The sequence below is a fragment of the Musca vetustissima genome, unplaced genomic scaffold, assembly GCF_032173495.1.
Source record: "Musca vetustissima isolate MV318-11 ecotype Yass unplaced genomic scaffold, APGP_CSIRO_Mvet_v1 utg8193, whole genome shotgun sequence".
NCBI classification, from domain to species: Eukaryota; Metazoa; Arthropoda; class Insecta; order Diptera; family Muscidae; genus Musca; species Musca vetustissima.
This window is the reverse complement of record NW_026882893.1, coordinates 183,051-189,050: the sequence shown is the minus strand read 5'-3', so window position 1 is coordinate 189,050 and position 6,000 is coordinate 183,051.

Below are 6,000 nucleotides of genomic sequence, written 5' to 3'. Positions count from 1 at the left end.
CACTCTAAGCAGTTGGGTAGTTGACTGGAAATTATCATTAGTATGGAAGGATGCTTTTTTGTTTTGTTGTTATTGTTTGTTGCTGATGAGTATTCACAAAAAGGGTTGCTTGCCTGCTTGCAGTAGCTAGTCATTAAAGTTTGTTTTCCTTTATTTCTTTGTTGGTGGTATCCTTATTGTTGTTTTTGTTGGTTTATATATTTTTGGTAATTTTCATAACTTGTTTCCACTTCCATAAAACTGAGTTCCTCCGATGATGTTGATGATGATGAACTCTGAAGTGCAGGATGACAAACAACATCGTTGCTGGCTGCTATACCAGTTAGCCAGTAATCCAGTACCCGCAAACACTTGACAGCGACAGTAACACCAACAACAACAGCAACAACATAACAAAGTATTCATCTTTGAAACTCAAGGATTCAAGGATGCTGCCAATGATGAATTCGTGGGTTAGAGAAATGGCATCGAAGCCAGTTGTGTATGCCACGTTCGTTCGTTTGACTACTAGCCCATCTGCCTAGTTCTGGGGCTGTGGTATTAATTTAGATTATAAAAGTTATTTGGTGCGGAAATTGTTTGCTTGCTGGCTCATGGAGCCCCGGTGGATGTATGTCTGTCTGTCCGTCCGTCTGTCGGTGTGTCTTTCTCTATATCTTCTAAACATTGTGGTGTTTGTTTGAAAAATACCAGGCGTGTGTGTATTTAGGTATTTGGAGGACAGTGACAGTTTGCTTGTAGCTGTCACTCAAAAATACCGAGAAAAAATACTCCATCCACATCTGTTTGTCACCTGTGATTGGCAAACAGCAGATCAGCAGAATTTCTATTTTATTTCGGCATTGGCAGGATATTCTATTTGTATCCGTTGATGATGATGATGGTGGTGATGTCGCTGCTGATGAGGGCCCGTTGTTTGTGACATTGGTCTGGCTGTCGCTTAGATGTATCCACCTTCTAGAACTGTTCGAGCTATCCAACAATTTCTTTCTTTGTTGTTTAAAAATTCAGTCAGGTGTAAAGCGAAATATTGATTTATTTGCTAAAAATAAAACATTTTGTGAAAAGGACACGTTACATTTATAGAGCGAATAGAAAACATCGAAATGTTGGTATTTCATGATTAGTGTGGAGTGGTGGTTGTTTCCTTGGGATTATCTCTAAATGTGATGGAGGATGGGGAGGAAACATTTAAAAATACCAAATCTTCAGATTTACTGCCTTAATTGAAATATTTCAAAATTTTGTTTCATGTGTTGCGAATTTTAAATTCATTGCTGCCTTCAGTTGATTGAATGTGCACAGATGTTGAAATTTTGTCATTCCTTGGCAATGTCTTTTTAACCTTGACATTTGCAGTTTCGTTTTTGCCAAGAAACAATTTCAATTCATAAAGTATTACCATCAAATCATGAATAAGAAATGCGTTGACATTGTTGAGATAAGCAAAAGAAAACCATAAATCTCATAAAATGTCCTTTAAGGGGATTTTGAAACACTAAAATAACTAAAAAGATGATTACTTGTAAGATACGGGCATTTAGAATTATTATCTGCGATATTAAGGGCTGGTCAGGAACATTGTCTCTGAGATAAGGGCCAGTCAGGACCATTATCTCTGAGATAAGGGCCAGTCAGGACCATTATCTCAAGAGATAAGGACCAGTCAGGACCATTATCTCGGAGATAAGAGCCAGTCAGAACCATTATATCGGAGATAAGGGCCAGTCAGGACCATTATCTCGAAGATAAGGACCAGTCGGGTACATTATCTCGGAGATAAGGGCGAATCAAGATCATTATCTTTGAGATAAGGGCCAGTCAGGTCCATTATCTCTGAGATAAGGGGCCAGTCAGGACTAGTATCTCTAAGATAAGGGTCAGTCAGGACCATTATCTCTGAGATAAGGGCCCGTAAGGACCATAATCTCTCAGATAAGGGCCAGTCAGGACCATTACCTCTGAGATAAGGGACATTCAGGACTATTATCTCTGAGATAAAGGCCAGTCAGGACCATTATCTCTGTAATAAGGGCCAGTCAGGACCATTATCTCTGTAATAAGGGCCAGTCAGGACCATTATCTCTGAGATAAGGGCCAGTCAGGACCATTATCCCTAAGATAAGGGCCAGTCAGGACCATTACCTCTGAGATAAGGGACATTCAGGACTATTATCTCTGAGATAAAGGTCAGTCTGGACCATTATCTCTGTAATAAGGGCCAGTCAGGACCATTATCACTGAGATAAGGACAAGTCAGAACCATTATCTCTGAGATAAGGGTCAGTCAGGACCAATGTCCCTGAGATAAGGGCAAGTCAGGACCATTATCTGTAAGAAAAGGGCTAGTCAGGACCATTATCTCGGAGATAAGGGTCAATCAGGACCATTATCTCGGAGATAAGGGTCAGTCAGGACCATTATCTAGTAGATATGGGACATTCAGGACCATTATCTTTGATATAAGTGCCAGTCAGGACTATTATCTCTGAAATAAGGGCTAGTCAGGACCATTATCTCGGGTCAGTCTCAACCGTTATCTTGGAGATTAGCATTAATCATGACCATCATCTTTGAACTAAGGGCCAGTCAGAATCATTATTAGAGCCAACCAGGTGCCTGTCAGATTCGCTGTCTTCATTCCATATTTATTTTTTATTTAAAAATGACTTTAATAAAATCCCCTCTTCCCCCTTTTGCAATTTCCAACATTGCTTTAGCACGTATGAACAATAACAACAACAACAGCAGCAGCAGAACACCTGTAACACGTAGATCCATTTAAATAAATAAATTAGAACAACATGTCAGGACATCATCCAACTGTATAGGCATCCGACTCTACTGGGATTGACAGAGGATTGAGGATTACATGTCGTAAGTTAGTCAAAAGTAAGTGGTAAACATAAACATTGCATTCACTTAGTCCGCACAGACACACACATACACATACATTCATTCACATTCTCCTTCCTGCATCATGGCAATGTTAGCTACTTTTAATAAAATGCTGTCCATGGAAATGGGGGAAAAGTAGACAAATCTCTAGTATGGCTTTACGAATAAAGCTTAAAGAGCATGTTTTTGTTGGAGGAGGAGGGTAGGAAACCGGGGCAGAAATGACAAAATGTGTTCAGGACAATAAAAAACTGTGTCTGCTACTTTTTGTCGGTACATGTTGCATGTATACTCCCCCGGATTTCTGGCAGTCGAAGTGCCACACTCAAGTTTGGAAAAAAATGTCTGCGTTACGCAAAAATTGTGTTAGCTGAAGTAGAAATATGTTGGAGTAGTTCCATTGTTTGCTTACCTTTACAGTGAATGGTTCGGAGGGCGCCACAATAAACGTCAACTATGTGCAGCTATGTTCTCCACCATTCCAGAATAAACAGCACACAAAATGAAAGATGTCATAAAAATCCACAAGAAAAAATAACAACGAAGGAATGAAGCCTTAGCAATTGACGATTTGTTGTTGTTATTCCTATTGACGAAAATAAATGGAATTTTTGTTGTAGTTGGAATCATGTAACAGATTTCGATATCTTTCAGATGCTATTCGATTTATGTATCCCAAGCCAGTCATAAAGTAAATAGATTTCCAAATTGTTATGGATGTTTTTCGTTGAATGGTATACGATTGTATATTCTTATCACAATGGGATACAGGAAGATTGTGATAGTCAGGTCATTAAAAGTTTATGGATGTAATGTCCATAAAAGACGAAGAAATCCACTCAGATAATAGTTGAACAAGGATATCATCCATCATTCTCTCAAATAAGGGACATTGGGGAGAGATAATTTTCAGTTAGGATCATTATTTCTGATATAAGGCCAGTCAGAAGCATTATCATTGCGAAAAGGGACAGTCAAGACCATAATCTCTGAGATAAGGGTCAATCATGACCATTATCTGCGAGAAAAAACCCAGTTAGGACAATTATCTCTGAGATAAGGGTCAGTTAGGACCATTATCTCTAAGATAAGGGTCAATTAGGACCATTATCTCATAGATAAGGGCCAGTCTGGGCCACTATATCTTAGATAAGGGCCACTATCTTTGAGATAAGGGCAAGTCAGAACCAATCATGACCATTTTCTGTGAGATAAGCCCAGTCAGGACCATTACTTTTGAGATAAGGGGCAGTCAGGACCATTATCTCTGAGATAAGGGTGAATCAGGAACATTATTTCTTAGATAAGGGCCAGTCAGGGCCATTATCTCTGAGATATGGGCCATTATCTTTGAGATAAGGGCAAGTCAGGACCCTTGTCTCCGAGATAAGGGCCAGTGAGAACCATTATAACCGATAAAAGGGTCAGTTAAGACCAATACCTCCGAGATAAGGGTCAGTCAAAACCATTATCTCTGAGATAAGAGTCATGCAGGGCCGTTATCTCTATGAGGACCACTTAGTACATTTATCTCGGAGATAAGGACCAGTCAGGACCATTATCTTGGAGATAAGGGTCAGTTAGGACCATTTGTTCTGAGGCAATATTACTAAAGGAACTAAAGGACGGTCGGAATCATTATCTTTCACATAAAACCCTGTCAGAATCGGTTTACAGGTTTCAAATCCCATTGTTATTATTGAACTCCTTCCCCCACTCCACGCACTAACAATCTCAAATAACAAAAAGTAACCCAACATCGATGGTACGATATAAAGTTTTTTCGTATGCCATAAGGGCACCATCAACAGCATGACCGCTATGATCTTCCTCGTCGTCATCATCACCATCATCGTAATTATTAGACATGACAAGAGCGCGCGTCGTCATTATCTAACACCTTTAACTTCTTGAACATTATGTGGCAGTGGTTGGTGTTAAAGACATGATTTTAGTGTCAGGCTTTCTTCCGTTTCCTGTTATGGTGTTAAGTTGTTTTGTTTTGTTTTGCTTCCAGCTCGACACTCGCTATCTCTTCCAACCGCCCCTACACCGCCTTTCCACCACAATTTTATTCTCTTTAGTTTACTCTTCATTAAACTTAAAAGGGTTGTAAATATTTTGTAAGTGGCTGACGCCAGGCCATGTCGACACACGTCTTCTTAAATGATGACATGTCGAGATGAGTGTTTTCGATTACCAACCAACGTCGGTATGAAAAAGTATCGGTTATGGCAGTAGGTAGGCTGAGGGGTAATAAGACGACGGTGATGATGATGACGTTGATGGTTATGGCTGTGGCTAAGAGTTGGCCTCTTTAGATAGTCTTTTTTTTTTTGTTGCGCTTACAAATATAATGAGGTGGTCGAGGGGGCGGAGGCGGAGGCGGAGGCAGTCGGATGGATGTCTTTTTGTGGCTGCTGCTGCTGTTGTTATATTTTTGTTCAATAACCAGAATCTATCTATTGGTAACCACCGCTGCTGATGACGATGAGAAGGAGCCGTTCTGCCAAGTGGCGGGTAATAATTTGTGACAGTTGTAGGAATAGCTGACACGTTTATTTTTATAGAAACACAAAAGAAAAACAATAAACATTTCAGATTTATATGGACGCATACGACGAACTTTCGTACGTACATACGCTCGCCTAGGTCCCATATCTGCTTAAAAGACAACAGCCATCCGATTTATGTGGGCGTTTTGTTGTTGCCAATGTCTTTAATGTGTAATATTTTTTTTTTCAAAAATACAAATTATTTATTTTGTATGGGGAACACTGGGAGAAAAATTTAATGGGAAAATTCAGGAAGATAATTTTTTAAAGGTTCGGATTTTTTCTATAAAAAAAATCCTCAGAAAGTGAGTTCGGATATTTTGCTATAGAAAAAAATACGGATAATTTCGGATAATTTTCTATCGAAAAAATACCTCGGAAACTAATGTCAGTTATTTTTCTACAGAAAAAAATACATCAGAAATTGAGGTCGGATATTTTTCTATAGAAAAAATGCCTCAGAAAAAATATCCGACCTCAGTTTCTATAAAAAATACCTCAGAAAATGGGGTCTGTTTTTTCTATAGAAAAATAATACCTCAGAAAC